Genomic DNA, 13,812 nt, shown 5'->3' with positions numbered 1-13,812 from the left:
GAAACCTTTACCATGACTCTCAAGTCGCAACATGCCAGATAATCACTGGTTTTCAAAGCTGCTTGAAGATAGAAGGAAAGCGTCAAAGGTTTATGCATGAATCAGCATCCCCTTGTCACAACGTCATGCTGCAGTGATCCTTGCAGAGCTCTAAGACTGGATTTAAAGGAGAAAAGCTCAATACTGGCTCCTGAGCCAGCAGGATGAAACATCCAAGATTGTACATATATTACTTCTGTGCTAAAACTACTGTATGAAAACGTCTTACCATTATGGCAGTTTTATAGTACTCCATAGGAGACATCTCTTTAAATGACTCTAATATCCTTTCAGTGCTAAAATTGAGAAGGGGGTTGATCCATAGTTAACTCATGTAAACACGAGTGAACTACTAAGAGACAGCAAATGTTAATCACAAAACCTAAGCAGCAGGATTCGCCTTAATCTTGTCAAGATAAGAGGAACAGGATCTTTTGAAAACCGGCACAGAGATCGCTGCATCAGCCACCGAAGAACTGTGCATGCTCCAGAAAGAAAGGTAAAAAGTGCATTGTGACAAAGACTACTGATCTTCATCAGAAAGACCCTCGAGGAAGAAGAGGAGCCTTCCTCAGTGCGCCCATCAGCGTACACAGCGCATGCATGGCACGTATGCTAATGATATTAATGACTTCCGAGAAGTAATTTCTAGAACCACTCCTATCCCAAGAATTGTGATGAATGTTCATAAATTTTACACATAATGCTGGACTGTATGGAGTGCTCTGTGTGTGTGTGTTAGGAGGAGTGATCCCCCATGCACCCAGCGCCGAATAAAGCAAATACCCGCTTCTCTGACTCTGAAGCATCTCTAGGCCTGGTTTTGGGCAATTCAAAATAGGTGAATACACATTACAACTACAGCTGAAGTTGTTGCATAGGCAGATTGAAGAGGAAAGGATTTCATCTTCATCACTCTCCTTCTTTCTTGTTTTGACAGAATTAAGAACTTGTAAAAAATCTGATATCACTGATGCTCACCACTCTTCCAATTAGACTACGCTCACTTAGGCAACGAAGTCCAGAGCTTCGGATATCTCCCGCTTCTGCCCTAGGAATTGCTTCCAGTGCTGTACCTTTGCTCCAGCTGCGAAACCAAACCAGCAGAACCAAGGAAGTTCTCTCTGAATGAACCATTGCTCTTGAAGGCTACAACGGTAGTCATGGCAGTGAACACTGCTCTTCACTGGGCCATTCCTCTGAAAAAAAACCATGCACCACCTCTCAACCTAAACCGTTAAGCCTCCTGCTGATGCTGACTGACAAAGCGTCCAACTGCACTTAGATTCCAACAGCTACTTCCAATGACCTGTCAACAGAGCTTTGCAGACTTGCAACAGAGCAACAAACTAAAGGGGCTATGTTTCATGGCTGTTTTTCAAACATCATTGACTTATGTCCCTTTGCCAGCTTAAGTGAAGGTGGCCCATCCACCTTGGTCAAAATCAGCAGAATTTTGGCCCAATTTGTTGTTACGCAACACATCATGACACAATCTCTTGGTGTTGATGCAAAATTCCCACTGAAGTGCATGTCGTTACATGACTTAAGGCTACCTACTCACAGAGTGTCCACTCCACTGCCACACCCATTTTCTGGCCACCTTGAAATGACTGAGCTGTCTTACTGTTCCCAACATTCCTCAGGGGTACGTGACCACCATAGCCTCCCTTCTGAAGTTTAGGAACCTAAGTAGTACTAGCAATAGCAGTTTATCCAAAATCCATTTGCTCCATCAACAAACTCCGAGCAAGCGCTGAGAATTAGTTTCAAGACTTCTACATATATTTACAGGGAGCTTTTTGTTTGCTTGTTTGTTTTTAAAGCAGATGGAGTAGTGCGATGTTTCCCTGAGGCTACCAGGGCTGCGAGGCAGGCAGGCAGAGCCCTGGCATGGGTGGCACAGGGGACCCCGGGCGCTGACGGCTGCCACCAGCGCAGGCCAGCTCGGAACTGGCAGGCAGGGCTGCACCCCGCGTCTGCCACAACAGCTGCAGCTTCTGCAGCCTGAAACACAGCTGGCTCAGGGGTTCAAATTAAGAGCCAAAACCTTTTGCTGCTCAATTTGGGGCAGAGAAAGGTCATCACTTCTAGCATGGCATAAGCCTGCCACTACATTTCTGTGAAGGAAAATCACCTTGTTAGAGTGAAACTCCTGAGTAAAATACTGAAGCGCTTTCAGATTTGTATTATCTGACATTTCTGTGACCTTCTTTTATACCTGCATTGTTTCCTACTGCTGGTTTTGGGCACAAGTTCTGTGTACACTATTCTGGAAACAAAAAAATAACCCAAAACCAACACCCACTCCTCCCCCACCATCACTCCTTCCCCAGCCCCAAGCCTAACAAAACCAGCCTGCAGAATGTGCAGGATTTCAAATGAGAACAAGCATAGATGGGACATCAAAAGATGGATTCTCCTTAGACATTTGTGCATGCAGTGCTCTGCAATCAACTCCTAAATTCTACTCCTCGTACACCAAATATTTGTCTTGGGAACTCCTTGTTCTCCATTCCAACCCTTCTGAGAGGGTAATCGAGGAGTTACTCTACATATTTTAAGCATATGTTGCACTAGTCAAATCCAATGCACAGCATTACTTGACTAACTGAGGCGGTGGCAAGGTCAATTAAGACCTGTTCATGTCTTAATTTGGAGCTCTTCCAACTGCTTGAAAAGTGAAGCCTTGGACGTTGAAGGTTCAGGCTAAGGAGAATCCAAAATGTGGATAGCATCTCCCTTCTGCTGGAAGCCTTGAAGTTCACCACTGCAGTCTGCAGCCTACACAGATCATGTGAGTATTGTAAAAGTTCTCCAAGGAAGAGCAAGAACGAGGCTAATGCATGCACACAAACGCTGATCAAAAGCACTTGATGCTCTTGGACAAAAATAGGGAACCTTCACTTTTGGAAAGACAAGGTGACTATGGTTGTCTCTACAGTACTAGTAGGAAAATATCCCTGAAGTTTTGCAAAACCTCTTTTCAGGGGTTTGTTAACTTCATCTTTGTTAAGAACTGGGGAACACAGGGAGACCTGTCACTTTTTTTGCAGAATGCCATAGAAACTGCTACACTCACTTCAACAACAGTCCAAGTAACCTTCTCTGCAAATACTGACCATTTGCAGTTCTGGTTGATACAAGCCCCCATTACCTAAGAAAGGAACAACTCGGCAAGCAGTTTGCAAAGATGAACAACTTAGCACGACTGCGGCTGATGACATGCCCTGACCTTTTTTGCCTTCAGCTATGGGTGCCGTACCCTCCTACCCTCACACATGCCACTCAAAGCTCCTTGCGTGGAGCTCTCGCACCACCTATGACAGCAACTGTGCTAAGCCGCCACCCTTCTTCAGCACCATCGCACCTACCACAAGGTAGCTGAATCAGAGGGAAAAGGAGGTCGCCAATGGAGGGAAGTTGTACCCCCTGACAGCTAAGCTCCAACTACGGTGTCGCTTATGTCCTTCCCAGGACGGGCGGGAAAACGCCTCGGCGCAGCGCAGCGCTGGCCGGGAGCGGCCGGCACGGCACCGAGCGCGCTCCCCACTCCCTCCCGCCCGCGCCGCTGCGGAGACCCCGGGTTCGCCGGAATCGGCCACATGCTGCACGGAGGGCAGCGCGGCAAAGGCGGCCTCCCCTCGTCGCCCGGGGAAGGCCGGCCTCGGATCCCCGCTCTCTCCACCGGCACGGGCAGTGCCAGCAGCCTCTCGCTGTGGCCGCCGCTGGCCGAAAGCCTCGCCGCGCACCGCCCGGCCGGCCCCGCCGCTCCGCGGGGTCACACGGCACCTGCCGTGGGCGGCCGCCGAGCGACAGGAAGCAGAAGCGCTCACCGCCGCGCCGCTCGCCGCCCCGCCCGGGCGCTCCTCTCCTCGCGCTACCACGATGGCGCCGGCCCGCCCCGCCTTCCCCGTCGCCTGCGGCGCAACGCGGCTGCTCCGAGCCACGCAGCACGCGTGCGGCCGGGCCCTGCCGAGCTGCCGGCGGAGCCGGGGCACAGCCCGGGCGGGAGAGCTTCCGGCGAGGCTGGGCGGGCGGCGAGCGCGGCCGAGCGTGAGCGCGCCAGGCGGGCGGCGGGCGGCGGCGCGATGGAGAGCTAGATGGAGGCGGCAGCACCGCGCGGCATAAAATAGCTGATCGTCCGGCAGCCGCCCGCTCCGCAGCCCCTCGGCTGCTGTCGAGAAGGGCCCCAGCCCTGGCCGCGCCGGTGGCGAGGCGGCTCCGCAGCCCGCGGGCAGCCCTGGCGGGGCAGGGGAGCACTGCGGGCAGCCCCGGGGCCGCGCAGCCGTCTGCAACGCGCGGTGGGAGCCGCTGGGAACTATTTTACACGTTCCGGGGGGCTGGAGAGGAGCACGGAGACCACGCGGCAGGTCGCTGCCGTTAGGGAAAATTAATCCACGATGCCTGAGGTTTATATCCGAAAAGGAGACAGAGGAGTCCTGCAACATTCTTCGACTACAGGGAGAGTCCATGGGGCTTTTCCCATGGCGTCTGTCAAACGGTTGCGGGATGCAGCCCCCTTTTGATGCCAAGTTCCCGGCCACAGCACCCTCTTCCTTTTCCCCACTGGCTGAGGTATTCGGGAGATACAGACTTCCGGAACTGCCTACTCTATGCGCCCCCCTCTAATATGCACCCCCCTCTTGGCATCGAGAAGAAAGAAAAGAACCCCATTCCTAATGCTCTTAAGTCTTTGTTGCCTTGCTCTAGGTTCAGGAATTTAACACGGCCTTGATTAATCAACAGTCTCTGATGATTAGTAACAGTTCTAGAGAACTCCTAGTTTCTTCTGTTACTTCACTAGCCATAACTTCCTAGCCTTGTCTACAGGCCGATTCACACGGTCTCTTTGTAAAGACTCATCCATCTCATTCCTTTTAATCCCTCCTCTTTTTATTTGCTCTGTATTTGTCTTTACAAACCTTAATTACCATGGATTTAATTTTTTTCTTCTGGAGTCTTCTTGGGTTTTGCTATTATTTGCAGTGACATCCTTTTCTGTCCTTTTGTAGTCATTTCTGGATCAGGTAGGCATGGCTGCTAGCGGCATCCCCTTGAGCACCTGCTGAAAGAGCTGCCGCCAGCATGGTGTCACACATGGTAAAAAGATGAGAGTTGCTATAGCATGTAAGAGGAGGAATCGTATTCATTTAGCCCAGAGCTGGCCAGTTAACCATGAAAACATGTCCCATCCCCATCCTTTCAACATTTGGACAGGTCCACGAGCTGACGTTATTTCCTTTGTTATTTGTTTGACCACTTTTCCGCTGTCATCTGCTTGCAAACAGCAGCTCGAGTCATTTAATTTCCCACAAACTCCTCCTTCTTCTGCCAACAGATAATCTAATACCATCCAATGTTGAAATACCGCTTTCCTCATTTAAGTGGGTTGCTCAGCAAAAAGGTCAAGCGCTGTGGCTGGCTGGTTGGTAATTATTTCCGAGACAGCTTGTAACCTAATTATCTCCTTCAAATGATAAATGGGTTCCCAGGCATCTGGGATTAATTCCTTAGGTTTCCAAGGGGCTGGTCCATCGTGTTGGGTAACTTGTTCTGTTGGCCGTTCATCATTTCCCCGTTTTGGGGTGCTCCCTCCAGCCAGGGCTGCATCAGCTGACTGCTTTTCTCTAATTAAATCATCACAGATTTTGATTCCTAAGCGATTTCCCAGAACTTGTAGTAGCAAAAAGAACAACAGTCTACTAAATATACCATATCCCTGACCAGTTTGGAGGTAACCTGAGCTAAGCATGTTGGCCACAAATCCAATACTGTCCTTTCAAAGCCCGTGTTCCATTAGCAAAGGAACCTACCCATGGTCATCAATTGGTGGCTCAAAATACAGCAGGATTCCCGGGCCTAACGGTCCTCCAACAAGAGTTGCCCCACCATAAGGGTCCCAGCATTTGCATTTCCAAGCTCCCGCACAGGGTTCCCACCTACATTTACATCTGCAAGCTGCTTGGTTGGATTTGGAGCAGAACTCACTAAAAGGCTTTGAGTTCCAATCCGGTGTGGCCATTCCCACTGATAATCACAAACAACATGTCTTCTACTTGTGGAATTTTTGTGGGGACTGCTCAAAAACAGGTGGTCAAAAAAACCCCTTGTCCCTCCCCATTGCTTTACAGGCTTCCAAATATTTTTGGTAAGTGTGATAAGAACGCCTTACGCAGCTACTGTTAGTGAGCCGAACAGGTATTTGATTGCATTTGCCTTGATATTTGGAACAATTGGAAGGAGGGCAATTGGGGGTCCAAACCCAGTTGTTCAAGCCCAGAGGGAAAGTCAATTGACAATTGCCTTTTCCTACATAGACACGCCCTATCCTATTTAGGCAATAAGTGCCTGTTGGAGAAGAATGAAGTGGCCATGAACTTCCTTCTTTGGCCCCAAATCCCATCCCACTGTGGCCCTCACATTGACCCACCATTTAGGTTCAGCTGGGCTAGCCAACTATGGCCACTCTTCAGATCCTCCTGGCCCTCCACAGAGCCAGCAATTGCTAAGGTTAAAAACTTTTGCTACTTCTTCTCCTAAGGCTGCAAATTGATTCTCCCACTCCTGGCCTAAACTCAGCTAACCATATCAAAGTAGAATTAGTAAGGAAAATGTTTTAATAGTGTCATCTAATTAGCTAGTCTAATTTTCCCGTTGTCTTCTGCAGCACCTGTGGCAATTGAAGACACAGAAACCACTTAACGTAACAAAATGGCCACAAGTATTAGCCCCCAAGTGAGTGGAGATTCTAGAGGAGGGATGCCTATACAGTCTATTTCAGCAGACGGTCTGAAGGTAGGACTGCGGGGCTTCTTCCGATGTCGAAGCACTGCCTACTGCTCCAGCCCACTCCTGCAGAGTGTCAGTCACGGCCTCCCGGCCTTCTCCTCCAGCTGAGATGTGCAAATCTCCGAGGCTTCAGAGACCTTGACCCGAGAGTGACGGGTTCACCTGTGTTCAGCTTACTTGACGGCTGTTTTCTGTCGTCAGTGACACTTGGAATGGGCCACGCCATTTCACCAGCACTGGCGCTTCTTTCTACTCCTTAATTAGGACTCAATCTCCTGGTTGGATGTTAAAAGCAGCAAAGTCCAAAGGCCGGGCTTGCACCAGCTGAGTTTCCTGTTGAAGGGGTTTCACAAGAAGCAGGATCCTGGCCACAGATGGTTTTAAAAATGCATCACTTGCCTCTACCCCCCCCCACTGGGTGGAGACTTACCAGGGCAATTGCAAACAACGATTGAAAGGGAGATAACTGAATCTCTCTTCTGGCTTGGGCCCTCATTCTCACCAAAGCCAATGTCCAAAGCCCTACCCATGGCATCTTGGTTTCTATTACCAGCTTCAAAAGGTGTTTATTTCTCTCTTCATTGTTTTCTACCCGAGCCGAGCTCTGGGGGTGCCAGGGCCTATGGAGGTTCCATTGTGTTCCTAAAGAAGCCAAAACCCCTTGAAGGATCTTTCCTGCAAAATGAGTTCCCCTATCTGAATCTATTGCTTCTACAATGCTGTATCTTGGAATGATTTGTTCCAAAAATGCCTTAAGAACAGATCCTGTCATTACTGAAGTAGTTGGAAATACTTCTGGCCACCTTGCTAGCTGACATACGATTACCAGAAGATATTAAGCCTTGCCACTTGGGGCATCTCCGGAAAATCCACCTGGCATCTTTGGAAGGGCCATGCAGCCCAAGGCCTCCCTCCTCTAGCAAGTTACTTTGTAACTTGGCTGTTGGCTTTAGCACAGATCAAGCAACCTTCAACAGCTCCTTTTGCCAGTCTAAAAAGACCCCCAGCAACATACATCATGAGATAGGCTTCTGCCAATCCTCAGGAAGTGCAAGAACTCTCTTAATGGAGTTGCTTTAATATTGGTAGGGCCAAAGGTTCTGGTATCTCTTGTTTGCCATCCCTTGGAAACCAATTCTTGCCTTTTTTCTCTGCCACACGACTTTTAACTGTATGTCAAACTGCTGCGGTAGAAAAGACAGCTTCCTGGGCAGTGATGGAGTCACGGGGAGCAAAGGGGGCATCTTGGAGAGTTCTGGCAGAAGTGTGGCTTTCTGAGTTTCTTCATCCACCAAAAAGGAGACAGAGGAGTCCTGTAACATTCTTCAACTCCAGGGAGAGGCCATGGGGCTTTTGCCATGGAGTCTCTCAAATGATTGCGGGATGCAGCTCCCTTCTGATGCTAAGTTCCTGGCAACAGCACCCTCTGAGGTACTCGGGAATTACAGACTTCCGGAACTGCCTACTCTATGCCCCCCTCTAATATGCAGTCCCCTTTTGGAATGGAAAAGGAAGAAAACCAAACTATTCCTAATGCTGGGAAGTCTTTGCTGCCTTGCTCTAGGTTCAGGAATTTAGCAGGGCCTTGGCTGAGCAACAGTCTCTGTTGATTAGTAACAGTTTCTAGAACGAATACTTTCTTCTGTTACTTCCCCCCCTGTAAATTCCTAGCCTTGTCTAAGGAGAGATTCACACGGTCTCTTTGTAAAGACACATCTATCTTACTCCTTTCACGCCCACACCTTCCTTGCGGTGGAACGGCTCTCCCCGGCACAGCACCTGGCACAAAACCCCCGTATACGCACACACACACCTGCACTTACCCTGCACTCCACTGCACACACACACACACACACACCTCCCGCACACTAACACCCCCTCCACATCCCCACCATGCTACTTGCAGTGGCCCCGCCCCTGCCATCCCCACCGGCTGGCAGCACCCACTCCTCGCATGCTTCCCCATGCCTTGCATTTCCTTGCTGCCCCCTCTGTAGCCTTCCCTCAACCTGCCTTTTCTCCCCTGCCTTGCACTGACTTGCTCACCCACCCCCCACCTGACTTCCTTTCACATTCGTCTAGGTCTGGCCTCACCTTTCCTTTTCCTTCTAGGACCCTCATTGCCTTGCCTCGCCTCGCAAAGCCACCACTTGCCTTGCCTTGCCCTTGAACCCCTCCCTTGCCTTGCATGACCTTGCTCACCCCTCCCCCACCTGGAATTCAACACCCCTTTTCAATGACATTTCTGGGCCTTGCCCTGCCCTTTCTGCTCCTCCGAGGAATCTCAAAGCTCTCAAGCATCTCCGGTGTTTCAGGATCCCATGAGAGGAAGACCAGGGGAGGACGCATGTTGCCACACTCATCTCTGTGGGCAGCCTTTGTCTGGGAGCAATCCTTGCATGTCTTGAACCTTGGAGGGGCAATTCACATTTTGCCCTTGAGCTCGGGGACCAGAAAGAGAGTTCTTTTGCATACAAGGGAAGGCAGGTAGCTCAAGTCTTTTAGGTACAGAGGAGAGATGACCCACGCGGGATCAAGGCCACACAGAGCACTTGGTCCTGGCCACTTTTGTGCACCAGCAGTCCTTGAATGTACTTCTCACCTGCCTTGCCTGGCCTTGCCTTGGCAACACAACACTTGCCTTGCCTTGCCCTGCTAGCCCTCTGGAGCCTTGCATTCCTTTGCAGGGCCCTGCCCCGCACATGACCTGCCTACTGTTTTCCTCCAGGGCCTTGGCTTGCTGAGCCCTTCCTGTTTCTGCCTGGCCTTCCCATCAGTGGCCCTTCCTTCCTACAGCCAGCCTTGCCTCTAACTTCTGGGCCTTCTCTTGCCTACCAGTCCATTTGCTTTCCCCTCACTGCTCTGGCCTTGCCTACCTCTCCCTTGACTTGCCCACAATTGCCTGCACTCGGTTTGCAGCGCCTTGCCTGCATGGAAGGCAAGGGAAAGAGTGGTAGGCCGGGCAAAGCAAAGCCAGCAAGTTGTAGGCAGTGCGAGGCAAGGCAGACGCAGGCAAAGGAAGCAGAGCAAGGGTACCTTAAGAAGAACTAGACAAGGCAAGGCCAAGAGACTCGGAGTGCCTTTCCTTGGGAAGGCAAGGACATAGTGCCAGTGTTGCTGGAGCAGATGTTAAGGTACTGTGGGGAGGAATAGTCCAGCAAGACATTTCTCTTCTGGCCCCTGTGCGTGTAGGGGCAATTGTTGGACATATTCAATACTGGAGGCGGATCAGTCGCTGGATGTGTTGTATTTTGGAGGAGGGGATGCCGTTTCTTTGGAGATGGGCTTGTAGTTGCTCTCTTTGGCAAGGAAGGCAGGTTTGGATGTGCACATCAGGTACTCCTAGGGATTTTAAAGGCTTTTCCCAACAGGCAGAGCTCTCTCTGGGTTCGAGCTGTTGAGCTGTCAGTGGGAATGCAAAGGCCAAGCTCTTAAGCTATTTGTCCTGGTGCCTTCAGTGTGTGAGCAGTCCCTGGTGCCGTTGCCTTTGGATCCTGACTCTGGGAGAGGGAAGGCTTAGGATGGTACCTAGAGCTGAGAAGGAGAGTGCTGAGAACAGCGTGTGTGCTGCTAGTTTGAGGGGTGCAGGTGAAGTTGTAGGCAGCAAGATCTTCCTCAGCTGGCACTGTTTTGAGCCCTGTTTTTGCCAGATGGTTTCAAGTTGGTGGGCGGAATCTGCGAGAGGGAAAAGATTTGTATGGGCCAAAGAGGTGTGGTGTAAAGAAGAGTGTGCTCTTGGAAGGGGAAGATGAGGGCAACCTTTTTGTCCTGACACCGTTGATTTGAGTGCAGGGCCGTTTGCAAGTTGCCTCTGTCTGCCCTTGGGGTGGTTTCGAGCTGGGCCAGGTGCTTGGCCTTCTTTTGCAAGTCTGCAGCGCCGTCGTGTGGTTGTTTCCATGAGCGCTGACAGTGCCCGGCAAAAAGCGCTTGGCTGGCGCGGCCCCAGTCGTGTGGAAGCAGTTGGTGGAAGAGCTCCGCTGTGCATCCTGCCTCTTGGAGACATAAAAGGATGTAACCCTGCGCGTAGCGGGGAAGCAAGACGAATCTTTTCATTGTTGGCTGAGCAGTTTCTACGCGGCAAAAGTAAAGGCAGTTTCAGCACGGCCTCTTTCTTTCAGAACCTTTTCTGTGCCATCATGAACATGCTCAACATGCCACTCGCACCCGCTGAACTGCATCAAAGGCCCTGGAGATAGGCACTTTCCTTCAAGCTCTCTGTAGCATCCTACCCTCCACCTCTGGCGGATCCCAAAGCCCTTCCAAACATCCAGCAGCTGCACGCAGAGAACAAGTGCTAAAACAAGGCGTTGGCCTTCCTAGTCCTTTTAAAGTCTGTGAACTAGGCGAAACATTCCAGTGAGCAGCACTTTCCTTCGCAACTATATCTAGAGCATCATCACATTCTCTCCAAGTGGGTAAGTCCACCCTTGCAGCGCAGCGTTTGAAGCCACAGTTCGGACTGAGAGATAGGCCAGGTGAGAAAGCATTTCTTGACTATCCCTCTTCTCTGGAAGACTTGATACTCGCAGCGCGACCACGTCCACACACCTTCAGTGTGGCCAGGTTCAAGCAGCTAGAGCTCCCAGAGATGGGAGAGTCAGGAGAGAAGACGTTCCAAAAGTACCGTGTACTTACAGCAGCATTAAAACTGTGCACAGCAGTCTGCAGCACTGTAGACTGCGGCTTCTCCGACAGACGAGCCATCCCATTGTTGCCTCTCGCAGCCTGCTTGCTAGCTGCTCTCCTGAAGAAAAGAACTAGAAGAAAAAGCCAATGCTGGGCTGCACCTTCCCCTTGCCTTACGTAAAGCCACCTAAACTCCCCGCTGCACTCTCTACTTCCCCTCTCCTTGGAAGCGACCACTGTGTTTGCTGCATCTCGAAGCCTAAAGTTAAGCGCCAGTGGTTTTGGGGATGGTTGGAAGAGGGATAAGTAGTAGCACAAGGAAGTAGTTGTCGTTGAACTTCCTCCTTCTCAATGCTAACGTGAATTGGGCAGGCAGGCGAGTGCTAGCCACGCTCCTTTCTCAGTTTGTACGCTGCGGACACGAGTCCGGTGCTCTGCGCCTTCGTTCGGCCTCTTTAGTACCCATGTCGCTCTTTCATTCAGCCGGAGTCGAAGCGTCGTCTACTTCTCGCCCAGAGAGCACGGTGCCGGCAGCGAAATGCCCCAGCCGACTGCTTCTGCCGACACACGCCTGGTCTATGCACTTTCCCTCGCAGCGACATACAGCAGCACTTTCGGTCTTTCTTGTCGTCCAAATGTAAAGGGAAAGATTCTCTGCTATGTCCCGCCCAGAAAACAGTTTTAGGTCAACCAGCACGCCCAGAGCTTGCCCTCGACGCGTGGAAACTTGTGTTTGCACCACATTCAAGTGGTAGCCGTCTTTCCTTTACAGGCTGCAGAACGCCGTCAGATCCCGGTGCTCTCTGCACCTGCCTTCTCAGTTCCAATACCGCCGCGCACAATACAGCTTTGCAGGAAGCAAACACGCGGATAGTCATGTCGCTCAGAAGAACGTGCCAGGACGAAAAGATGTTCTTCCTTTCTCCTCGTCGCCCATATTGTGGTGCTGTATTAAAAGCCTTGGCCAGCGAAAGGCTAATCCAGCAAGTGTTTCTCACCTGATGCATTTCGCTGAGGGAGAGCTGAGGAAAATCCTTGCACAGCACACTGCGGATGCGTGCAGTACACATGCTGAAGAGAGCCACAGCTAAAAGCAATCGCTGGGCTTCAGTTCTGTCCAGACGGCAGAAGGCGAAGAACGAAGCAGCTGGGCACCGCGTTAACGTACTCAGTGGACCGAATTTCAAATGTCCAGCCAAGAGCTGCTTCACAAGCAGATTCAGCTGAGAATGCTCTGGATGGTTCACAAAGTAAGGCGTAGCCGTTGCACTCTATCACACTATCAGGCCAGAAGAAGTTTCTTACACCTTCAATGCTGCAGAGTCCATGCAGCTGGAGCACACGCAGTAGGACGCGTCCAGATAGACGGCGTTCTTCAAGTACCCCCCTCCTCCAAGCAGCCTTGAAACTGAGCACAACACACTGCGGCTCGGGAGCTTCCTTCTCAGATAGACGTGCCGTCACGTTATTCACTCTCGCAGCTCCGTTGCCCACTTGCAGCAGGTGCTACCAAAGCAAAATGCTCCAGAAGTAAAAAGCACTGCTGAGCAAACCTTTTCCTTTGCCTCACGTAAAGCACTGTAAACTGTCCGCTGCACTCTTTATTTCCATTCTCCGCTGCATCTACCACTGTCATCTCTGCATCTCGAAGCATAAAGCTCGGCACAATTCTTCCCAGGGAAAGCTGGAAGAGAAATAGGTAGCAGCACAAGTAGCTGCAAGTGGAACTTTTGTTTTCAACTGCTAACGTGAATCCGCAAAGAAGCGAGCGGCAGCCACGCTTCTTCTTGCAGCCTGTGCGATGCGCACACCAGCTCGGTGCTCTGCGCCCTCATTCGTATGCTCTTCGTACCATGTCGCGCTTTTCATTCAGCCGGAGTCGAAGCGTCGTCTACTTCTCGCCCGGAGAGCACGGTGCCGGAAGAGAAATGCCCCAGCCGACTGCCCTTCCGAAACACACCAGGGCTATGCACTTTTCTCGCAGCGACATACAGCAGCACTTTCGGTCTTTTCTTGTCGTCCAAATGTAAAGGGAAAGATTCTCAGCAATGTCGGGCACAGAGAACAGTTTTAGGTCAACAAGCACGCCCAGAGCTTGCCCGCGACTCGTGGAAACTTGTGTTTGCACACATTCCAGTGGCAGCCCTCTTTCCTTTACAGCCTGCAGAGCGCCGTCAGATCGCGGTGCTCTCTGCACCTGCCTTCTCCCTTTCAAGTACCACTGCGCAGAATATAGCCTTGCAGGAAGCAATGACGCGGATAGTCGTCTCGCAGAGAAGAACGTGCAAAGACGAAAAGATGTTCTTCTTTGCTCCTCCTCGTCGCCCAGATTGTGGTGCTGTACTGAAAGCCATG

Source organism: Aphelocoma coerulescens, unplaced genomic scaffold (genome assembly GCF_041296385.1).
Source record: "Aphelocoma coerulescens isolate FSJ_1873_10779 unplaced genomic scaffold, UR_Acoe_1.0 HiC_scaffold_99, whole genome shotgun sequence".
Lineage (NCBI taxonomy): Eukaryota > Metazoa > Chordata > Aves > Passeriformes > Corvidae > Aphelocoma > Aphelocoma coerulescens.
Note: the sequence above shows the minus strand (reverse complement) of the source record.